Consider the following 24,862-nt stretch of genomic DNA (forward strand, 5'->3'; position numbering starts at 1 on the left):
CATTGCCATATAATGAATTATTATTGTTATATTATTAATAGATGATGGAACAAAAACTATTTCCCTTCAAAGTGAAAAATCTTTCAGTGAAGTAAATATTAGTGCACGAGTTATTTTATATACAAGAAAAAACATTGGCATGTCGTGGTAGAATTAGTATTTTTCATAAATGAATTCAAATGCATTTCCAATAGAAAATGTAATACACATATCTAGTGAACTGTAAACGAAAGTTATCCACAGACTCCTTGTAGGGGTTGTATAAAATATTATGAAAATATGGTGCAACTATGATTTGTTGCCACAAGTATTCCAATGTGATCACACCAGAAGGAACTTTAGGTTTAGTTTTGGTTAAGAAGAAAGAAGAATGATGAAAAAAAAGAAGATAAAGAGGAGAAAGAAGAAGTGTATTTTCCCCCTATTTTTAGATTACTATGCTCTTTTTTTCAACATTTTCAGTTTTCTTTCATGTCTAAAGAAATCCCTAGTTTTGAAGGGTGCCAATTGCCATTGCCAACTAACCTACCAAATTAACTAAGTGTTGTTGATGTTGTTGAGCACAAGTGCATTGCTTTTTTTTCTCAGTTTTCTTTCATGTCTAGAAACTTGGCTCTATGTTTATAGATATGCTTCTAGCTAGATACTAATTGGTCTCTTCTGCTGCTTATTAGAGATGGGGGGAGGCCGTCACCGCTGTCTCCGCTCTGCCACACCGAAGTACGAGTTGGATGCTTTCGAGTTCTTCAGTATCATACTTGGGACTTCCTCCAAGAGGCAGGTATATAGAAGGAGAGATCTCCCCTTCACCCATCTCATTATGATAACTCTGTTGTTTGCTACATCACTCCTTGTCCCAAACTGTAGAGGCTGCCCGACACTTATATGAACATGCTGGGTGAAGATCCGCCAAATAATGTGAAGCTGCGACAGGCCGGCAGCGGGGTTCGCAGGCTGTGGGACGTGGAGTTGGTGATCAAGGAGGGCCACATGTACCTGTGTCATGGCTGGGAGAAGTTCTACCGTGCCTACGACCTGCGGCTGGGGTACTTCCTTCTCTTCAGGCACGACGACGACGCCAACATGCTCATCGTGAAGGTGTTCAACGCGACTATGTGTCGCATGCGCTACGCTGACGACGATGATGCCGGTACGTTCTGCCTCTTCTTATTCCTCTACATTTGGATTTGTCTTGCATCGATTGTTAACGGTCATTAATTGTTGCATTTGGACAGGCAATGGGAGCAGCAGCAGCGACACTGGCTACAGCCAAAGCAGCAGCGATTCTGGCTGTAGCAAAAGCAACATCGATTCTGGCTGTAGCAAAAGCAGTAGCGATTCGGGCTGCAGCAAAGACAGCAAGGAGGATGATCCGGACTGGAGTGGGGAAGAAGAGGAGCAGAGTGGGCATCCGGCTGAGCATGACCTCCTAGCGATGGTGGTGGCCGACAAGGGCAGGAGATGGTGGTGGCGCACCATGGGCAAGAGATGGTGGTGGCTGAGGATGACCTAGCGATGGTGGTGGCGCCGGCGATCCCACAGCTAGGCGACATGACCACGCCAATTGTGGTAGAAGACTACATCCCACTGCCTCCACCGCCTCCACCGCCTCGCCGCTCTTGGCGCATCTGGCTGAGGAAGGAGAAGGAGAAGAACAATGAGAACTGAACTATGTCAGGTATGTCAGATCTCCAAAATGATCTATATATAGTTTGCTCTAATATGCTTAGTTACCTATGTTAGCTCTAATATGCTTAGTTACATATGTTAGCTCTAATATGCCAAGTTATCTCTACTATGCTTAGTTTCCTGTAGGTTAGCTCCAAAATTACTTATGTTAGCACAAAATGACCAAGTTTACATAATAAGCTTATAGTCTTCTTCTTCTTCTTCCAAAATGACATAAGTTAGCTATAAGTTAGCTCTAATATGCTTAGTTCACTCAGAGATGGCATAATTAGCTAGGTTGGCTCCATTTTACCTAAGTTGGCTCTAATATGCTAAGTTATCTCTAATATGCTTAGTTTCCTATAGCTTAACTCCAAAATTACTTATGTTAGCACAAAATGACCAAGTTTATATAATAAGCTTAATTATAGTCTTCTTCTTCTTCTTCTTCTTCTTATTATTATTATTATTATTATTATTATTATTATTATTATTATTATTATTATTATTATTATTATTATTATTATTATTTTTCTAGTCTTCTTCTAGTCTTCTTCTTCTTCTTCATTTTCTTCTAGGTTAGCTCCATTTTACTTAAGTATGCTTATTTCTTATAGTCTTCTTCTTCTTCTTCTTCTTCATTTTCTTATTCTTTTTCTAACATCTTGTTTATCATTTTGCAGATTTGATTTAATTCACGGAAGCTTGCATGGATGGAGTGCTTCTTTTCCATTTGTGCTTTTATTTTGTATCAATGAACTTGCATGGTTGGAACTTGTTATATGGATGGATGGACAACGGTGTAGGATGAATAATGAGAAACTTTTGTAATATGTAAGGATGGAACTATATATGTGTTGGTTATGTATGTATATATGATGAAACTTGTGTGTTGGATATGCTTGTTGTGTATATATGTGAATTGCTGCGTATATCTCTGTATATCTATGAATTGCTGTCAAATTGAATGAATTAAATTAAAAACAGGGCTGTACAGGCTCTTTGCCGTCTACCACCGACGGCAAAGGGCTCTTTGCCGTCCGCCGCGGACGGCAAATAAGCCACGTGGCAACCACCTGTGCTTCCTGGCAGCTGACCCATTTGGTCAGTTTGCCTACAGTGGCAGACGGCAAAGGCTTGAAGCTCTTTGCTGTCAGCCGCGGACGGCAAAGGCTGCCGTTAGACGCCTAACGGACTAACAGCGAATTTATTGCCGTCGGCTTTCTTTGCCGTCCGCCGCTGATGGCAAAGGCCCCTTTGCCGTCCGCTTGAGAAAGCAGACGGCAAAGAAGCTCTTTATAGTAGCCTACTTTGCCGGAGCCTTTTGCCGTCTGCGGCGGACGGCAAAGCTCTTTGCCGTCCGCCACCCTTGCCGTTGCCGTCCGCCGTGGCAGACGGCAAAGTAGCAGATTCCTGTAGTGGGGGAGCCCCTCATGTAAGCAAATTGCAGTTTTTACTTTTCCGTGTGATGTGAGTCTGTGTCCTCGTGAACTTGTGAATCCTGACGCGAGTTTTCTGTCTTGGTTTACCTTAGTCAGCGCCTAGCTTTGAGCTGGGCTGCGATGTGTCGAGTTCCTGAGGACCTTACGGAGCTCGTCGCCCCGTCGGAAGGGGCCCTACGAGAGGTGAGAACCAGTTGCAGCTCGCGCTCGGCGCGCACGTGCTTCGCGCAGTCCCGCTCACGAGGAGCTCGTGAGGGAAAGGCAACGGACATGAGTCCTAGACAAAACGATATCCAGAAGGCAAGAAATTGCTCAAATGAGAAAAGGCTCCCCCCGCGCGCATCGATAAAAACTCAGCTTCAACTCAAATCCAGATCCAGAAAGCAAAGCTACAGAAAGAGAGATCCAAAGCAAAAGGCCGCATCCGGCACCTAGTCTAGTCTTCTGGTCTTCAAGTCTTCTCACCACCGCGGAGCTAAGTGCTGCCACTAGCCGTGGGAGGGAGCCCCAGGGCCTGAGCCCGGCACCCCTGAGACTCTGGGGCATGTACAGCCCCAACTCATTATTACGTGAGAGTGTCACGGGCGGCGAGCTTCACAGGCACTGGGCCTTCTTCACAGGTACCGGCCTTGCTTCATATCGCCAGACGAGGGCACCGCCTTGCGCCACTCTTGACCTTCTCTGAGCCGACCGGTCACCAAGACGACACAGAGGAGGGAAAGAGGACGCCAGCGGTTCCCTCGGCGACCACAGGTCCTCTGCCGGGGGAAAGGTTGGCTAGGCCTCCCCGGCAGAGGGCCTACCTCTGGGTGTCGCGAGGCGTCGTGCGCCGTGGGGTGGAGCCTTGCTCCTGGCTTTCTCCCGGCGGCCCCCAGCGTGTCTCCCTTGCTGGAACTGGTGCCACCGTGCCTGGATCGTTGATCGACGCTGCAACCTGATTCATCTGTAGTCCATGGTTAGCATAAGCCTGTTCCTGAGAGACTAGCGGTACCCTGTAGTTGCTGCTGCGGGCGCGATCGTTGTGGTTCTCCGTTGGTTCTTGGAAGGCTTCGCCTCCTAGCGCCCCCTCTCCCCACTCTTCTCCAACGAATGAGCCGATGTCGTCCTCTGGTGCATACCCTTGGTCCACCATGTGGGGCACGTAGGCCTCCGGGGCTGTGACCCCGAACACCTCGCCGTGGTGCCCCACGCTCCATGTTGCTCCGCCCATGATGGCATCGTGGGGATGACAATACGGCATCCGGCCAGGACCATGGGGGCGGCGCTTGCGCTCGTGCTTATCGAGGGCGGCATGGAGGAGTTGGAGCCCCCTACGCCACCGGCCGTGCTGATGTAGATGAAGCCCCCGGGCGTAGTCGATGGCGTGCGGATGTGGCGAGGTTCGCCGCGCGGCCCTGCAGTAGCCTGGGGAGGAAGCCGATAGCAGAAGGGCGGTGCTCCCGACGCCGCTGCATCTAGCAGCTCGGCAACATGTTCCAGCAGCGTATCCCGGGCGCTTTCCATCAGCCTGCACCGCAGCAGCTCCCTTGCCACGGTGAGCGTTGCCTGCAAGTTTGCTTGCTCCCGCCGTGAGTGCGGCGCCGTTGCTGCGGCATGGCTTGCTGCTCTTGCCGCAGCTCGTACCTGTCGTGGGGTGAGGGTGGATGACGCCTGGCCACGCTGCCCGCGCCCAGCGGGGTTTGGCGGCGCCCGTGCCGCTTGGAGTGCAGGTTCGAGACCTTCATGGGCAGGCGGCGCTGCCCGGGCTGGCCAGGCTGCCCAGCGGTCGGAGCCGGCCCTTGAATCGCCAGACATCGCGGCTGGGGAGCGTCGGTGAGCTGGCTGGCGGAGAAGAAGCTCTGGCGCACCCCTACCTGGCGCGCCAAATGTCGGATGTGGGGTTCCGGCAAACCCTTAAGGTTCGAACACTTGGGTGCGCACGAAGTCTCTCCCTCCTACCGATCTACGCTCTAGCTCGCTAAGATCTCGCAGACGAACTCGATCAACTCGCAACACTAAGAGACACGAGATTTATACTGGTTCGGGCCACCGTTGTGGTGTAATACCCTACTCCAGTGCGTGGTGGTGGATTGCCTCTTGGGCTGATGAAGAACAGTACAAGGGAAGGAACAACCTCCTGAGGTTGAGGTGTTCTTGTGCTTGGTGACTTAGTGGCTGAGAGCTGGATGAACTGCTCGATGCCCCTACTGTGGCGGCTAGCTGTACTTATATAGGCCCTGGTCCTCTTCCCAAATATTGAGCGGGAAGGGAGACAACAACGGCGGGCAAATTTGAAGGGGGACAACTAGTACAAGCTATCCTGACAAAAGCAGTCTTCGCCTATGAAAAGCCCTGGGGTGACGCCGTCTAGGGCTCCACGATGACCTCCGCCTGGCCGTCCTCCTGGTCTTGGTGTCGTTGCACCAATATGGCAACCTTTGCTTGATGCCTCGGTACTCTTCGCCTGCGCTGGCCTCCTTAGCCCTAAAGAGGAAATAAGGACGCTGCGCGCACCGGCGCCCGCCTGGCACCCGCCTGGTACCGTTCATCATGGCTCACGTCACAAGAGCCTCGTGAGGTTTGCCTCGCCTTGATATCTCCGCTCCTCGTGAGCCTGCCTGGCTAGGCTACTCCAGAGGAGGTCTTGCATCGTCCGCCTCGCGAGGGTTGGACCCTCGCGAGGGTCTTGGGTGTCTTGCTGATGAAGATGGGCCGTACGGCCCGCTGCCTGGCCACGTTGTGGGCCGCAGGCAGGCAAGTCTGGGGACCCCCGTTCCCAGAACGCCGACACGTGTCATCCACGAACTGATACATACTGGCCCTCTAGGCTACTCTTTCAGGCTCTTCTTGCTCTTTGGGAAGTTTTCTAGTTTGGAGGAAATGGACTATGTGCCGCGCCCAAGTTGGAGCCTGGGGCTCGGCAACGAGGACTAGCGGCACCTCCTCCTTCGTGGGAGTGCATTCTTCGACCGCGGGGACCGATGGTCTGGCGGGAGGAGGCAGCTCAACGACCGAAGAGGAGTTGTTCCCTCCAAGCTCTCTGTCAGGATCCTCGAGAGGTTCTACCGGGAGCGGCCTGCTGGAGTCCCGTTTCCTCCTGTTTTTGGCCATTGTTGCTAGGTATACAGAGGGCTGATTCAGATGGAGAACAAAAGTCCCTGGTTCCATAGGGAGTTTTTACGTAGCGCACTTTGACAGATGATTAGCAATGTTGTTTTCCGCACGAGGTATGTGCTCTATTTGCAATCCGTCAAAGCGCTCCTCCAACTTTCTCACTTCCTCAATGTATGCCTCCATAATGGACTTTGATAATCCTTGTTCACTTGTCTCACCACGAGCTGTGATTCTCCGCGGATGATCATCTTCTTGATCCCCAGTTCTGTGGCAATCCTGAGCCTGGCAAGGAGCCCTTCATACTCTGCAATATTGTTGGTAGCCTTCTCTCGGGGAAAATGCATTTGGATGACGTACTTAAGGTGCCCCCCAGTGGGAGCAACGAGAAGCACGCCAGCCCCTGCACCTTGTAGGGAGAAGGCACGATCGAAATACATAATTCATTCTTGGTGTGCTTCCTTGCCGGGAATAACTGTCTCCAGCACTTCTTCATCAAGGTTTGGTGTCCACTCTACAATAAACTCTGCCAACGCTCTGCTCTGGATAGATGAAGTGTTCTCAAACTTCAAACCAAAGTTGGATAACTCCAAGGCCCATTCCACTATCCTGCCGGTGTCTTCAGGGTTTCTGAGTATGCATTACAGAGGTAAGCGGGTGACAACGTGATCTCATGGGCTTGGAAGTAGTGCCGCAATTTCCTTGAGGCCATGATGAGGCCAAAAATCAACTTTTGCACGCCAGAGTACCTCGATCTAGCCCCTGCAACGGGGAGCTGACGAGGTACACTGCGCGCTACACCACTTTCTTCCTCGCCGCAACCTTGGGGATGTCTCCACTGCCTTGCTCTTCTCTGTCTTGATCTGCATCTGACCTTGCCGGGGTGTGCTCACTTCCCTTTCCAGAGGGGACATTGGTCGTGGCTTCCGCTTCTTCCACTTCCCGCTGCGCCACTAGTGCTGCCCTAACCACTTGATTAGATGCCGCCAAATATATCAGCAATGGCTCTGGTGGTTTGGGAGCGACCAAAGTGGGCACAGAGGACAAGTAGGCCTTCAAATTGCAGTGCGGCGTCTGCCTCTGGAGTCCACTCCATGGGTCCTACCTTCTTCAAGATTTTGAAGAATGGCTAGGCACGCTTGGTAGACTTGGAAATGAACCGGCTGAGTGCCACAACGCATCCAGTCAAATGCCTCACATCCTTAACTTTCTTGGGTGCTTGAATCTGCTCGATAGCCTTGATCTTGTCGGGGTTGGCCTCTATCCCACGGTGAGATACAAAGAAGCCAAGGAGTTTGCCAGAGGGAATGCCAAACACACACTTCTCCTGGTTCAGCTTCAGGTTGATCTTGCGCAGATTAGCAAAGGTCTCTTCCAAATCTTGGATAAGGGTTGATATGACCTTGGTCTTGACCAAAATATCATCCATATAAGCTTCAACGTTTCTGTGCAGCTGTGACTCTAAACCAATCTGGGCTGCCCTTGCAAAGGTGGATCCGACGCTCTTCAATCCGAAGGGCGTACGCACAACGTAGTAAGTGCCACATGGAGTGATGAACGATGTCTTCTCTTCGTCTTCCTTGGACATAAAGATCTGATGGTACCTAGAGTAGGCATCAGGAAAAGAAAGGAGGTCGCACCCGGAGGTGGAATCCACAATCTGATCGATGCGCGACAAGGGAAATGGGTCCTTCGGGCAGGCCTTGTTTAGATCAGTGAAATCTATGCACAACATCCATTTTCCATTAGCCTTGCACACTACCACTGGGTTTGCTAACCACGTCGGATGCAGTACTCCTCTGACCAGACCAGATGCCTCAAGTTTCTTAATTTCCCCGGTAATGAACTTCTGCCGCTCCAAAGCTTGCTTTCAGATCATCTGCTTGATGGTTCGGGCACGCGGGCAGACAACAAGGTGGTTCTCAATTACCTCCCTGTCGGTGTCAAAACCGGCAAATCTCGGGTAGGGGGTCCCGAACTATGCGTCTATGGCGGATGGTAACAGGAGGTGGGGGACACAATGCTTACCCAGGTTCGGGCCCTCTCGATGGAGGTAATACCCTACTTCCTGCTTGATTGATCTTGATGATATGAGTATTACAAGAGTTGATCTACCACGAGATCGTAGAGGCTAAACCCTAGAGGCTAGCCTATGATTATGATTGTTCTTGTCCTATGGACTAAACCCTCCGGTTTATATAGACACCGGAGGGGGATAAGGTTACACAGAGTCGGTTACAAGGGAGGAGATCTACATATCCGAATTGCCAAGCTTGCCTTCCACACAAAGGAGAGTCCAATCCGGACACGGGACGAAGTCTTCAATCTTGTATCTTCATAGTCCAACAGTCCGGCCAAAGTATATAGTCCGGCTGTCCGAGGACCCCCTAATTGTCACGACCGGTTTTTCAATAATATAATTATTGAGAGACCAATCCCTTTTACGGACCAGTAAGGAAGAATTCCTTCTCACTGGTAGACAATATCATGGTCACAGAAGAAAAATACTAGGAGTACTGAATATAATACAAAGTTGAGCGGAAACTGCCCAACAATTTATTACATGCATGCCGATAAAACAAGACGGCGGATAGGGTGGCTTAACTACTAACTCACGATAATAACGGTGGTGGAAATATCACCGCGAAGCAAGTGATATGACTCCTGAAGACTACAGCTCTTCGAGCGTCGGAGTGAGGCTCGAGGAGACTTATTGCGGGTGGCGGAAGCGTATATAATACAAGTGACCAATATCCGGGATCGCGCAGGACTGACTGGGACTCCTCTAGGCGTCGGACGCGCTATCAAACTCTTCATCCAAGAGATCGCCTGCGTCAACATCTGGCCAAATCAACAAGCCAGGTGAGTACTATGAAAGTACTCGCAAGACAGTTCGGACATAAGATATAACAAATGTAAACATGAAGCATATGAACAAGTTAACCAGTGCGTTCAGACATAGAGATAACAAATACTGGGTGCCAAGCGAGGGTCTGAATGACTCCTCGAGCGGAAACTGCAGAATAGTAGTACTGGTGCCAAACGAGGGTCTGAATGACTCCTCGAGAGGAAAATGCAAGAATAATAATGCTGGTGCCAAACGAGTGTCTGAATGACTCCTCGAGAGGAAACTGCAGAATAATAATACTGGTGCCAAATGAGTGTCTGAATGACTCCTCGAGAGGAAACTGCAGAATAATAATACTGGTGCCAAACGAGTGTCTGAATGACTCCTCGAGAGGAAACTGCAAGAATAATAATAATGCCACAGTTGGACGTCTGAGCGACATCACATAAAGGGCTTATAACAGAAAATAAAAGACGAACATGCCACAGTCGGACGTCTGAGCGACATCACATAAAGGGCTTATATTGTAGCTCGAAAATTCATTAGCTCGAGAGTATAAATTATCACAAGTACGAGACAAATATAAGGTTAGTCCATCCACATAAATAATAATTAAACTGGGTTTACCACTTGAGTTTGTTCACCGGGGACAAGTTTTCCACGCAGATAGATATGGACATACTGATTACACTGCTTGATCATGGATACGATGACTTGGAAGGATTTGACTCTGCAAAGTTTGTACTTAACCACAGCCAACGGATTTCAGTAGTCACGGGACTTGTTCCGTTTACGGTGTTTTGGAAGAAACACGTCTAACAAGTACACACCAATTCAACATTCCGAAGCCAGGGATCACCCTCGGCAACGTTCAAGAAAAACCTTGAGACGGGGAGGCTACAACCTCGCGTAGCATGGGATCAAATTTCTATACGCGCGCTCTAAGGGGGTGCCCCCCTCTCGGTCCCAACCGGAAACACCCATGCCCCCTGACCGGATGACTAGCTTTAATCCTGGGCCAAGGTACCATCATCCCGGCCCATCTATTTGGTGTGTACACGGAAAGAGGTTACCAACTTACTAAACCGCATCCTGGCAAATGAAACATGTGGCAGCACGGAGGGGAAAAGAACGATAACGTGACTCCGTCCACGTTAACGTCGGAATTCGTCGGATGACGCAAGGCTGGTATGCTACAACAGTACCACCTTGCTGCCCTTCATGTCACCACATGATTAGGCCATCTCTCACCAGAGATCATCGCAACTTTGGAACATGCGGGTAGTTGCCTCGCAAGATACAGGGAACTCACCAATACTCATATGCCACGCACAAACTGTTATGCAAACATGCAAAACACCTATCATATCGAAGGTTCAAACATGCTTGCCTGGTTCGGAGAAGTCGGAGTCTAGCTCGGCGAAGTTCGCGGCTCCGTCACCTCTTCCGGAACCTACGGCAATAACGAAAACGGGCACTAACGTGAAAACCAACGCGTGCACAGAAACTTCTCCAAAAAATTTCCAAATAAATCTCATAAAAAAACTAGAAATTTTTTTAAGACTGTTAGAAAAAGAATCACTCAACAATCCCTTTTTATTAAAAAGTTATAAAGGTTTCTGTCCAGGGACCTATCTGTAATGAAACAGAAAAGTTCCAGGGTTTTAACTGAGAAAACAGAAAACGGTTCGATTGGAAATGCGCAAGCTCAAGAGGGAAAGCGTATTTGCCCGAAGGCGCCAACAGAAAATGGTTCGCGAGTGGAAACAGAAGAGAGGCTGACAGGGGGGTCCACATGTCAGGCTTAAAAAGCTCGCCGGCGCCCGAAGACTGCGGTGGACGCCGGCGTCGAACCACGGCGAGTTAGGAGGATCGGAGGGTACCAAGAGCTTCAGCGTGTCCTTCCGCGTCGGTGGGTGGTGGACTCGACCGTCGGAGAGCACCACGTCGACGGCGACACTTTCTCCGGCGGACGGCGGCTCGGGTGGTGGTGGAGAACTCCGGTGGAGGGTTGCAAACTTCGAATTGAAGCGCGGGTCAGAAGGAGGGATGCATAGTGAAGCTACTGGCAAGAGATGGGAGGCAGAGGCGCACGCACAGGAGGGAATCGAGCTGGATCTCGTGGCGGGTCGCGGCGGCCGGAGTCGAGGAAGGCGACCTCCTCGGGGCTCTTCCAGTGGCTAGGCGTGCTCTAGGTGGAGTGCAGGGATGGTGTGGGTTCGAGTTGAAGCTCGGGGCCTCTATTTATAGGCGGATCGACGGGGTGGCCGTGAACGGAGAATCTCCGGCGAGCAATTACGGCGATGCAGTGGATTGGCAGGAGGTTTGAGTGGCCAGGCAGCATCAGTGGAGGTTACTGGTGTCGTTCCTCCGCTAATCCCGGCTGGTCTTGGCGTAACGGCGCCGGTCCATGGTGGGGTGGCCGCACGGGCACGTCGGCGGCAGAGAGCGCGCTCCGCGCCCTATGGTTCACGATGAAGATGGCAGCGCGTTCTGGGGAGTGGAAGGCCACGCGGCGAGCTCCGGTGGCTTGGGCGGCGCTGGGTGGCGCCGTCGGTGCTGCGCCTCTCTCTGGCGGCCGCAAAGCCGCCGCTGGCGTCGGTCACGGGGTGGCGCACCTTCTGCTGCTCGTCGCCGACGTCCGCAAGGTGCCAGACGCTCGTGCGGTGCAGGAACAAGGGGGAGGGGACGGGGAGCAAGGCGACATCGGGGCACTGTCGAGATCGACAACAAGTTCTGAAGAAAACGACAGTAGCACTGAAATGTTCTCTGAACTTTACTGAACCTGAAATTGACAATGCACTGCAAGTGTTCGACAGAATGATTTGGCAATGAGAAAAAAAATTCTGGAGCTGGTACTTGGTGAGGTGACCACTCAATGCACCCAGAGGCTGCCTGATTTTACTTGGAATTTTTGGAAAAGGATTTGTATGAATTTCACCAAATTTGACAAATCTGGTCCAAACTTGCAGCAAGTGTAGTTTGAAAAATTTGAACTGAAGACCAGTGGATCTTCATGGATCTTGGTTGAGGGTTCAAAGGGCTAGGGAGGGGAATTGGTTTGGGGGCAAAAATCAAAACAGAAAGTGGAGTTCCTTTGTAAATCACCAATGGCTAGAATAGAAGACATAAATTTGTTTGAATAGATTTAAATGGAAAATAAATCTAGGAGGAGGTTCAGCTTGCTGGATTTGATGCAAATCATGATCCAAAGATGAGGGAAGGTTTAGGAGAGTGGATTTGCACTAAGGCCATGGCAAGAAAGAAATGTTGAAAGTGGCAAAGGATTATTCCAAAAGCCATAGTGCATTTTCAAGGAGATTTTCAAAAGCCATTTTTCTCAAGTGAAAAGCATTTTCTCTTGAGTTCAAATAAAAAGGCAAGGACCTCCAAGACCAAAAGCAAGTCTTGGGTGAATCCAAATAAAACTCTTGTCATGAGAAAAATATTTGAAAGGGAGAGTTCTTTTGAAGAAAAAATTTAAATCACCTCCCTCAAGTCAAATAAAATCTTTTGAAAAATCCAAATAAAAACTTGGGTGTCACAACACCTACCCCCTTAGGAAAAATCTCGTCCTCGAGATTTCTGCTGATCCTCAAATAGATATGGATATTCTGCCTGAAGAAAATCTTCCCTTTCCCATGTGGCTTCATCCTCAGTGTGGTTGCTCCACTGAACTCTGAAAAACTTTGTCGTTTTCTGACGGGTCCTCCGTTCAGACTCTTCTAAAATCTTTACTGGCCTCTCTCTGTAGGTGAGGTCTGGTTGCACATCAATGCTTTCATGGGGTAGATGCTTCTCTGGGTTACTCACACATTTCCTCAACTGTGATACGTGGAATACGTCATGGACGTCTGACAGCTCCTTGGGCAAGTCTAGTTGGTAGGCTACCGTGCCTCTTCGTGCTTTTACACAAAATGGTCCAATAAATCTCGGGGCTAGCTTCCCTTTAATTTTGAACCGTTGCAGACCCCTCATAGGAGATACTCGGAGGTATAAGGAATCACCGGGTTCAAAGCTGACCTCACGATGCTTCTGATCATAGTAGTTCTTTTGCCGGCTCTGTGCTGTCTTGAGTCTGTCCCTGATCTGTTTAACTTTCTCCTCGGCCTCTTTAAGCACGTCTGGGCCGAAGATACGGCTGCCACCTGTTTCTGACCAATTTAGTGGGGTACGACACCTCCGTCCGTACAATGCTTCAAAGGGTGCCATTGGCAAGCTGGCTTGGTAACTATTGTTGTAAGCAAATTCGGCATACGGCAAACTCTCTTCCCAACTGGACCCATAGGTGAGCACACAGGCTCTTAGCATATCCTCTAGGATTTGGTTTACACGTTCCGTTTGTCCATCAGTCTGAGGGTGGTATGTTGTACTGAAAGCTAGTTGCGTGCCCAGAGCTTGTTGTAGGTGATCCCAAAATTTGGAGACGAATTGAGTGCCTCGGTCGGATATTATAGTCTTTGGGACTCCATGCAAACAATCTATACGGGAGAGATAAAGTTTGGCCAGTCTTTGTGTGGAGTAGGTAGTCTTCACGGGAATGAAATGAGCAACCTTGGTTAGTCGGTCTGTGATGACCCATATGGCGTCATTTCCGCGTTGTGATCGGGGTAATCCGACAATGAAGTCCATTCCTATTTCATCCCATTTCCACTCCGGTATCCTGTTTGGCTGGAGTAGCCCTGCTGGCTTTTGATGCTCGGCCTTGATGCGCTGACATGAATCGCAACAAGCAATGAATGTGGCTATATCTCTTTTCATACCGTGCCACCAAAATCTTTCCTGAATGTCCTTGTACATTTTGGTTCCTCCAGGATGGATCGAGTATGGAGCGGTGTGGCTTTCGGTCAAGATTTGTTGCTTGAGTTCCTCAATGTTAGGTACGCAAAGTCTGTCTCCGTAACATAAGGTTCCTTCACTGTCTGTGATGAACTCTGAAGCCTTACCAAGTTCCACTTTCTTCTTTATACCTTCGATGCTGGGATGTCCCTGTTGAGCTTTCTTAATTTGTTCCACCAGGGTGGGTTGTATCTCCAGATTTGATACGGTACCCTCAGGGACTAACATCATGTTGAGCCTGGCGAACTCTTGCTGAAACTCAGGCCTCAAGTTTTCCGGACCGTCATTGTCCGGGCTGGGGTTTCGACTAAGGGCATCGGCCACTACGTTTGCTTTCCCTGGATGGTAGTGAATGCCGACATCATAGTCCTTGACCAATTCCAACCAGCGTCGTTGGCGTAAATTTAGCTCTGGCTGTGTGAAAATATATTTGAGGCTCTTATGGTCTGTATATATTTCACAGCGATTTCCCAACAGAAAGTGCCTCCACTCCTTGAGTGCATGAATGACTGCTGCTAGCTCCAGGTCATGTGTTGGGTAATTTTCCTCATGTTATCGCAGCTGCCTGGAGGCATATGCGACAACTTTGCCATCCTGCATCAGCACACACCCGAGACCCTTTCAGGACGCGTCACAATATACTTCAAAACTCTTGTGTATGTCTGGCACAGTTAAGACCGGTGCGGTTGTCAGCTTCTTCTTGAGTTCTTGGAAGCTTTTCTCGCATGCTTCCGTCCATACAAATTTCTTGTCCTTCTTGAGCAACTGTGTTAGGTTTTGCCACAGTGGAGAATCCTTCAATAAATCTTCTGTAATATCCGGCCATTCCTAGGAAACTCCGCACATCAGTAACGTTGGCGGGTGGCTTCCAGTCAAGTATGGCTTTGACTTTTTCTGGGTCTACGGCCACGCCTTCTTGGTTCAATATATGGCCTAAGAAACCAACTTGTCTTAGCCAAAATTCACACTTGCTAAATTTGGCGTACAACTGATGTTTCCTCAATTCTCCCAAAACAATTCTGAGGTGCTCAGCATGCTCTTCTGGTGTCCTTGAGTAAACCAGAATATCGTCAATGAATACCACAACAAATTTGTCCATGAATTTCATATAACACTTTGTTCATGAGGTGGACGAAATATGCGGGGGCGTTTGTTAGACCAAAAGGCATCACTGTGAACTCATATAATCCGTATCTGGAAGTGAATGCTGTCTTGGGGATATCTTCTGTCCGTACTTTCAGTTGATGATATCCCGATCTCAAATCAATTTTTGAGAATACCTTGGCTTGTGCGAGCTGGTCAAACAAATTATTTATCCGTGGCATCGGATATTTGTTTTTGATGGTGACCATGTTGAGGGCTCGATAGTCTATACATAGTCTCAGTGTCCCATCCTTTTTCTTGGCGAACAACACAGGCGCACCCCAAGGTGAGGAGCTGGCTCGAATAAATCCTTTGTCCAACAATTCCTTTATCTGCTTCTTCAACTCCACCAATTCTGAGGGTGCCATTCTATAAGGCTTCTTATAGATGGGAGCGGTGCCAGGTGCTAGTTCGATGCTGAATTCTATTTCTCGGTCTGGTGGCATGCCTGGCAGTTCTTCAGGGAACACATCAGGAAACTCGCATACCACTGGAACTTTTCTCAGTTCTGCAATGTCCATTTTGTTCAGTTTTGGTTGCTGTGATCGTGGCCTTTCTTGAGCTGTAACCCTTATCGTCTTGCCATGATGGTGGGTGAGAATCACGGTCCGATTGAAACAGTCAATGAATCCTTTGTTGGTGGTCAACCAGTCCATCCCTAAAATGACATCCAGTCCTTTACTCTCCAACACGATGAGATTTGCTGGGAATTGTAGTCCTTTGAACTCAATGACCACTCCTTGGCAGTAACCCTGAGCGATTTGTTTATTTCCGGGGGACTTGATGATCATAGATTTTTCCAAGGGAAGTATCGGAAAACCATGTTGTAAAACAAAACTCTTCGAAACGAACGAATGGGAAGCTCCAGAATCAAACAAAACCGTGGCAGGTACTGTGTTGACAGGGAACGTACCGAGCATGATGTCTGGGGCATTCTGCGCTTCTTCCCTGGTCACATGGTTCAGGTGACCCTTCCTGTGGTTGTTGTTGGGATTAAAATTGTTGCGCTTGGGGGCTGGATTGTTTCCACCATTGTTTGGCTTGGGGGCCGAGTTCCTTGGCTTTGGGCACTGTTTAGCATAGTGCCCTTCTTGACCACAAGCATAGCAGGTGACCCCTGGACAGTACGTGTACTCCTTGTCCCTAGCATGAAACTGTCCGACGGGCCTTGGATCAGTAGTCGTGGATCTCCTTGCTTCTGTTCGTGGAACCTCAGCCTTGCTTCGGTTGTTGCGAGCAAGAGTCGTCTTGTCCCTCTTTCGCTTACGGATATCTTCCAAACTACGGCGCTCATTTTCCAAGGTAATGGCCTTGTCAACCAGAGTTTTAAAATCCGGAAAGGTGTGTACAATCAGTTGGCATCTTAGTGCTGGTGCCAGGCCGTCCAGGAATTTTTCCATCTTCTTATTTTCTGTCATGTGCTCGTCATAGGCATAACAAGACAACTGGGTAAACTGACCATTGTATTCTGTCACTGACATGCCTCTCTGCTTCAGGTCATCAAACTCTCTCTTCTTGATTTTTATGATGCTCCTGGGGATGTGTGCCCCATGGAAGCCTTCCTTGAACTCTTCCCAGGTGATGTTGTGTTCACTGGGATGCATGTGTAGGAAGTTTTCCCACCATGCTGCAGCTGCTCCAGTAAGGTAGTGTGGTGCATATAGCACCTTCTCATGATCTGAACACTGAGCAATAATTAGTTTCCTTTCAATGTCACGAAGCCAATCATCGGCTTCCAGCGGCCTATCGGTGTGAGAAAAAGTTGAGGGGCGAGTCTTCTGTAACTCAGATAACTTGGAATGTGGTTGATAGTGTTCGCGGTGGTTTCCCATATTGATGACATGATTCATCATCTCTTGGTGCTGTTGCTGGCTTTGCTCGAAGAGACGCATACTTGAGACAGGGCTACTTCACTGTCTTGTTGACTGGACTGACCCTGAGTGAAATTGTTGCTAGTCTGTGTCCCATAAACCTCTTCTGGCTGATTGGGCATGGAGCGAGTCCACGGACGTGACATTTTTCCAGTCTGGGGTATTATTTTGCAAAACCCATGAGAAAAACTGTGTAGCACAAGGAAAACTTTGCAAAGGCAACAATTTAAAAGACCTCAAGGTTTTTAAGGAAAACATAAGCGGTTTTGCATGGAGAAAAGACTGCTTAACACAAATCTTACACGCGAAATACAAACACATGATACAGCACTCAGGATGTGCGTACACATTCCTGACATGTTATTTAGACTAGCGTACTCCTCCGGAGGGCAGCAAACACACCAATACAAACTAGCGCACAGAAAAAAAACAACACAACATACAAGCAGACGTAACGCGCGGCTACTCGGCGCTCTCAGTCGGAGATGGTGTAGATCTCCTTCCCTTTGCCGATGGCAAGACTCAGCGGTCCAGGAGAATCAACCTCCACCTCCTCTCTAGCTGGCTCCTGGCGCGTAACGCTGCGCTGCGGTGACAGTGCGGGAGCGATGGGTGGCAGAGCGGGTGTGGCGGGTGGTGCGGCTCTGACTGGAGTAGGAGCGATGACTCGGTCGAACTCCTCAGTGGTAGGCAGACGGCGAGCAGTGGCCAAAACGGCCGGTGCATAAGAGGCTGAAGACGAGACGAAAGTCAGAGGCGGTGCCGTGTTGAGAAGCTCCTTCCTGCTGGCAGGACCGCCCCGGACTAAGTCCATGCGGGCAGCCACAAGATCGTCTACGAGATTGTCGAAAGACTCCTCCAGAGCCTTGAGATACTCAACAACCATCTCGATGGCTTCATCTTGCTCTCCCCGATGGCAGGCGAATGCATAGTGACTGGTGTATGGCACATGGCATGGGAGGTAGCGGTAGCGACGAGTCTTCATCGTAGGAAGGACGTCCTGAAGACGAGCTATCGCCTCACGGGCAGCCATCTGCATGGCATGCCTCTCCGTAGGCATGGCCCTTCCCACAAAACGGAAGTGGCGAGCTACAGAACGTCCTCCCTTGAATTGCACCACAGCTTGGTGCATAGACACGTCGTCGCTGAGCTTGTGCTGATAGAGCGTGAACTCCGGGCGAGCTGCTGGCCCGATCGCGAGCTTGGTGATGGAGACGAGGAGCTTGACAAACCCCTCGGGCACGTTCATGAACACTCGATTCTCACAGCTGCTGCCAGCCATCTACAAAAGTAGGCAAAAATTCTGAGTAGTCATGTCATAAATTTATGATGACCAACAGAAAATAGCTACAATTGCAAAATGCTGAAAAAGCACAAAAGACGCTAATAACCGATTAGCGATCGCACCTAGTGGCTTCCTACAGTCAGCCTAGCTCTGATACCAAGCTTGTCACGACCGGTTTTTCAATAATATAATTATTGAGAGACCAATCCCTTTTACGGACCAGTAAGGAAGAATTCCTTCTCACTGGTAGACAATATCATGGTCACAGAAGAAAAATACCAAGAGTACTGAATATAATACAAAGTTGAGCGGAAACTGCCCAACAATTTATTACATGCATGCCGATAAAACAAGACGGCGGATAGGGTGGCATAACTACTAACTCACGATAATAACGGTGGTGGAAATATCACCGCGAAGCAAGTGATATGACTCCTGAAGACTACAGCTCTTCGAGCGTCGGAGTGAGGCTCGAGGAGACTTATTGCGGGTGGCGGAAGCGTATATAATACAAGTGACCAATATCCGGGATCGCGCAGGACTGACTGGGACTCCTCTAGGCGTCAGACGCGCTATCAAACTCTTCATCCAAGAGATCGCCTTCGTCAACATCTGGCCAAATCAACAAGCCAGGTGAGTACTATGAAAGTACTCGCAAGACAGTTCGGACATAAGATATAACAAATGTAAACATGAAGCATATGAACAAGTTAACTAGTGCGTTCAGACATAGAGATAACAAATACTGGGTGCCAAGCGAGGGTCTGAATGACTCCTCGAGCGGAAACTGCAGAATAGTAGTATTGGTGCCAAACGAGGGTCTGAATGACTCCTCGAGAGGAAAATGCAAGAATAATAATGCTGGTGCCAAACGAGTGTCTAAATGACTCCTCGAGAGGAAACTGCAGAATAATAATACTGGTGCCAAACGAGTGTCTGAATGACTCCTCGAGAGGAAACTGCAGAATAATAATACTGGTGCCAAACGAGTGTCTGAATGACTCCTCGAGAGAAAACTGCAAGAATAATAATAATGCCACAGTCGAACGTCTGAGCGACATCACATAAAGGGCTTATTACACAAAATAAAAGACGAACATGCCACAGTCGGACGTCTGAGCGACATCACATAAAGGGCTTATATTGTAGCTCAAAAATTCATTAGCTCGAGAGTATAAATTATCACAAGTACGAGACAAATATAAGGTTAGTCCATCCACAGAAATAATAATTAAACTGGGTTTACCACTTGAGTTTGTTCACCGGGGACAAGTTTTCCACGCAGATAGATATGGACATACTGATTACACTGCTTGATCATGGATACGATGACTTGGAAGGATTTGACTCTGCAGAGTTTGTACTTAACCACAGCCAACGGATTTCTGTAGTCACGGGGACTAGTTCTGTTTACGGTGTTTTGGAAGAAACACGTCTAACCAGTACACACCCATTCAACATTCCGAAGCCAGGGATCACCCTCGGCAACATTCAAGAAAAACCTTGAGACGGGGAGGCTACAACCTCGCGTAGCATGGGATCAAATTTCTATACGCGCGCTCTAAGGGGGTGCCCCCCCTCTCGGTCCCAACCGGAAACACCCATGCCCCCTCACCGGATGACTGGCTTTAATCCTGGGCCAAGGTACCATCATCCCGGCCCCTCTGTTTGGTGTGTACACGGAAAGAGGTTACCAACTTACTAAACCGCATCCTGGCAAATGAAACATGTGGCAGCACGGAGGGGAAAAGAACGATAACGTGACTCCGTCCACGTTAACGTCGGAATTCGTCGGATGACGCAAGGCTGGTATGCTACAATAGTACCACCTTGCTGCCCTTCATGTCACCACATGATTAGGCCATCTCTCACCAGAGATCATCGCAACTTTGGAACATGCGGGTAGTTGCCTCGCAAGCAACGGGGAACTCACCAATACTCATATGCCACGCACAAACTGTTATGCGAACATGCAAAACACCTATCATATCAAAGGTTCAAACATGCTTGCCTGGTTCGGAGAAGTCGGAGTCTAGCTCGGCGAAGTTCGCGGCTCCGTCACCTCTTCCGGAACCTACGGCAATAACGAAAACGGGCACTAACGTGAAAACCAACGCGTGCACAGAAACTTCTCCAAAAAAATTCCAAATAAATCTCATAAAAAAACTAGACAAAATTTTTAAGACTGTCAGAAAAAGAATCACTCAAAAATCCCTTTTTATTAAAAAGTTATAAAGGTTTCTGTCCAGGGACCTATCTGTAATGAAACAGAAAAGTTCCAGGGTTTTAACTGAGAAAACAGAAAATGGTTCGATTGGAAATGCGCAAGCTCAAGAGGGAAAGCGTATTTGCCCGAAGGCGCCAACAGAAAACGGTTCGCGAGTGGAAACAGAAGAGAGGCTGACAGGGGGGTCCACATGTCAGGTTTAAAAAGCTCGCCGGCGCCCGAAGACTGCGGTCGACGCCGGCGTCGAACCACGGCGAGTTAGGAGGATCGGAGGGTACCAAGAGCTTCAGCGTGTCCTTCCGCGTCGGTGGGTGGTGGACTCGACCGTCGGAGAGCACCACGTCGACGGCGACACTTTCTCCGGCGGACGGCGGCTCCGGTGGTGGTGGAGAACTCCGGTGGAGGGCTGCAAACTTTGAATTGAAGCGCGGTTAGAAGGAGGGATGCATAGTGAAGCTACTGGCAAGAGATGGGAGGCAGAGGCGCACGCACGGGAGCTAATCAAGCTGGATCCCGTGGCGGGTCGCGGCGGCCGGAGTCGAGGAAGGAGACCTCCTCGGGGCTCTTCCAGTGGCTAGGCGTGCTCTAGGTGGAGTGCAGGGATGGTGTGGGTTCGAGTTGAAGCTCGGGGCCTCTATTTATAGGCGGATCGACGGGGTGGCTGTGAACGGAGAATCTCCGGCGAGCAATTACGGCGATGCAGTGGATTGGCAGGAGGTTTGAGTGGCCAGGCAGCATCAGTGGAGGTTACTGGTGTCGTTCCTCCGCTAATCCCGGCTGGTCTTGGCGTAACGGCGCCGGTCCACGGTGGGGTGGCCGCACGGGCACGTCGGCGGCAGAGAGGGCGCTCCACGCCCTGTGGTTCACGACGAAGATGGCACTGCGTCTGGGGAGTGGAAGGCCACGCGGCGAGCTCCAATGGCTTGGGCGGAGCTGGGTGGCGCCGTCGGCGCTGCGCCTCTCTCTGGCGGCCGCAAAGCCGCCGCTGGCGTCGGTCACGGGGCGGCGCACCTTCTGCTGCTCGTCGCCGACGTCCGCAAGGTGCCAGACGCTCGTGCGATGCAGGAACAAGGGGGAGGGGACGGGGAGCAAGGCGACATCGGGGCACTGTCGAGATCGACAACAAGTTCTGAAGAAAACGACAGTAGCACTGAAATGTTCTCTGAACTTTACTGAACCTGAAATTGATAATGCACTGCAAGTGTTCGACAGAATGATTTGGTAATGAGAAAAAAATTTCTGGAGCTGGTACTTGGTGAGGTGACCACTCAATGCACCCAGAGGCTGCCTGATTTTACTTGGAATTTTTGGAAAAGGATTTGTATGAATTTCACCAAATTTGACAAATCTGGTCCAAACTTGCAGCAAGTGTAGTTTGAAAAATTTGAACTGAAGACCAGTGGATCTTCATGGATCTTGGTTGAGGGTTCAAAGGGCTAGGGAGGGGAATTGGTTTGGGGGCAAAAATCAAAATAGAAAGTGGAGTTCCTTTGTAAATCACCAATGGCTAGAATAGAAGACATAAATTTGTTTGAATAGATTTAAATGGAAAATAAATCTAGGAGGAGGTTCAGCTTGCTGGATTTGATGCAAATCATGATCCAAAGATGAGGGAAGGTTTAGGAGAGTGGATTTGCACTAAGGCCATGGCAAGAAAGAAATGTTGAAAGTGGCAAAGGATTATTCCAAAAGCCATAGTGCATTTTCAAGGAGATTTTCAAAAGCCATTTTTCTCAAGTGAAAAGCATTTTGTCTTGAGTTCAAATAAAAAGGCAAGGACCTCCAAGACCAAAAGCAAGTCTTGGGTGAATCCAAATAAAACTCTTGTCATGAGAAAAATATTTGAAAGGGAGAGTTCTTTTGAAGAAAAAATTTAAATCACCTCCCTCAAGTCAAATAAAATCTTTTGAAAAATCCAAATAAAAACTTGGGTGTCACACTAATCCAGGACTCCCTCAGTAGCCCCTGAACCAGGCTTCAATGACGATGAATCCGGCGCGCAGATCGTCTTCGGCATTGCAAGGCGGGTTCCTTCTCCGAATACTCCATAGAAGATCTTGAACACAAGGATCGTATCCGGCTCTGCAAAACAAATTCCACATACCGCCGTAGAGAGTATAATATTTCCACAAATCTAATCTGCTGACAACTTTTCATAACGTGACATCTTGCCATGGCTCGGTCATTATTCGAACCGTTTTTCTCAACCAGCTACTGCACATATTGTGAGGCGGTTTTCTTGGCACGTCTTGTCGAAGCAGAGATCGTGTCCCCTTATCATGGGATTCTCATCAATACGGGTGTGGGTAACCCAACCGCGCCATCAATCACGGCGCTTGGGGAAGAAGCGAGTTTACCAGGAGAGTGGGGAGGCGCACAGTTTCTACCGCCTTTATAAAGGGACAAGGACTCCTCCTTTTCACCCACGCCTTCTTCTTCCCTGCCCATCCATTCTCGCGCACTCGAGCTCCAGCGCCCAAGTTCGCATTTTCTTCGCAAAGCCACTCCAAACATGTCCGGAGCGGGAGGCAAGTGGATGGTCTCCTCCATTACAGAGGAGAACATCATGAAGATCCAGGAAGCCGGATACGTGGCCGCAGACATCGCGCACTGGCTCCTAGACGCGGGGCAGATCATCCCTACTCCAGAACCCCACGAGAGGGTTGTATTCCTCACCCACTTCGTCCATGGGCTGGGATTTCCCCTTCACCCATTTGTCCGCGGGCTCATGTTCTACAACGGGCTGGATTTTCATAATCTGGCCCCAAATTTCATCCTCAACATCTCGGTGTTTATCGTCGTGTGCGACGCCTTCCTCCGCATCAATCCCAAATTCGGCCTATGGCTGAAGACCTTCAACATTAAACCGAAGGTGGTGGTCGGCCAGCAAGCGGAGTGCAGAGGCGCCATGGTGGGCAAAATGCCCAACGTCACTCGGCTCGAAGGCTCCTATGTGGAGACCGTAAAGGGGTGGCAATCGGGGTGGTTCTACATCATGGAGCCGCGCGACACCAACTGGGTGGCGGCCCCCGAGTTTCGATCCGGCATCCCCATGCGGCTCACCTCCTGGAAAGAGAAGGGCCTATCCTGGGGTTCATCGGTGGAGCTGACCGGACTCCAGAACTGCGTCAAAAACATGATAAGCAAGAAAAAATCAAGCTTGTCAACGTGGTCCAAGTCATGCTCTTCCGCCGGATCCTCCCGTGTCAAAGACGAGCATTCAATTTGTGGGAGTTCGACCCAGCTAAGCACCAGACGCTGTGAGAGCTCTTCGACACGACGCACCACGACATCTGGAAGGTGCTGTTCAAGTCCGTCGAGGTACCTCCTCCCCTCACCGAGGATCGCGGACTCAGCGCGAAGCGCCATGCCAATCCGGTAAGCTCCTTGTATATCATAAGATGTTCCTTTCCCCAGTATAATCATATGAGGGATCTAAGCCTCCACGCCATTTAACAGGACTGGGTCGAGACAGCGGAGCGATTTGATTGTCCGGCTCCACTGCCCGAAGATCCAGCAAGGGCTCTCCCAACGGAGATGCTGGTTCCGGCACCCTATGAGGCGCCGGAGAAGAAGGCCAAGAAGAAGGCCACGGGGACCAGGAAAGGTCTCCGGCGCAAGGTCGTATCGGACTCATCGTCTGATAACACCAAGGCGCCCTCCTCCCACGAAAACGAGGAGGAGGAAGAAGAAAGTTCTCCCCCCAGCGAGGGGAGACAAGAAAAGGAAGGCCGCCCCGTCAGGGGAGGCCGAAGGATCCAAGAAGGGAAGGACTCTCCTTCCGGACTGCTCCTCGACGGCCGATTTTAGCGACGAGGAGTGGTTACCCAGGGACAAGCCCCTGGCAAAGTCGTAAGTATCCGGATACCATAATAGTTCTTGGTATGTTTTATTTTATTGCTTCTTATCATGCCGAACATGATCATGCAGTCCATCCAAAGCCCATATCGACGTATCCTCTTCGGATGATTCTTTGGGCCCGTCGGAGATGAACAACGATTCAATCCCGACCGCCTCCTCCCCCCGCCCTACGGACGACGTCGAGGTGTTGTCTCAAAGGGCACTGAACCAAGGGGAGACACTTCCGGAGGCGCCCCAAGGCGGCATTCCAGACGCTGGGCGCACGAGGGGTAAGACTCCCATGGGCTCTAATGCCAGGGGCAGCAAGTCTAGCCCCCAGCCAAATACTGCGCCGGAACCTCCAGTGGTTCTGGATTCTGTCAGGCAACCCCTCACCAAGGGGGCAAGCCGTCTGTGCCGATGGCCTCTGTCCATCCAGAGGCATCGGGCAATTTGGTGGAAGCGCTTTGCGGCGCTTCCATTGATGAAGAGCACCACACTATCATGAGTGCGGTGGTCAAGAAAGTTCGGTCCGCCAAAAGCGGACTGACTGAAGCCTGTGCCAGCCTCCTAACAGGCTTTGAGGTAAGTAATCAAGTTATGAGAAAA

The sequence above is a fragment of the Aegilops tauschii genome, chromosome 6 (assembly GCF_002575655.3).
Source record: "Aegilops tauschii subsp. strangulata cultivar AL8/78 chromosome 6, Aet v6.0, whole genome shotgun sequence".
Lineage (NCBI taxonomy): Eukaryota > Viridiplantae > Streptophyta > Magnoliopsida > Poales > Poaceae > Aegilops > Aegilops tauschii.